Here is a 343-nt window from a genome sequence, read left to right as displayed (position 1 = left end):
GAACCAGCAACATTTTTTTTCCTATCGTGAAAATTTACAAACGAAAAATGCCTAAGCTAATTTAGCCGATTCCTCCAGCCGCGAACGCAGACATGCAACTGCCCGTGACACAACATAACCGTCGTTGCTGTTATCGAAGGGAGAGAAAAAGGGGAAAATTACGTAAAGGTAGAAGGAAAGGGATCATGCGAGGTTTACGAATGAAAGGGAGTCAAAAGTGAGAGAAATGGATATTAAAAAGAATGAAAACTAATGAAACAATAAGGAACTACTGACTTGCAATGGTACACTGCGGTATATTGCCATGAAGAAGGTATCTTAGGATATGCTGTAAATACCTTAT

Source organism: Penaeus monodon, chromosome 30 (assembly GCF_015228065.2).
Source record: "Penaeus monodon isolate SGIC_2016 chromosome 30, NSTDA_Pmon_1, whole genome shotgun sequence".
Classification (NCBI taxonomy): Eukaryota; Metazoa; Arthropoda; class Malacostraca; order Decapoda; family Penaeidae; genus Penaeus; species Penaeus monodon.
The sequence above is the reverse complement of the archived record's forward strand: the minus strand, read 5'-3'. Positions refer to the sequence as shown.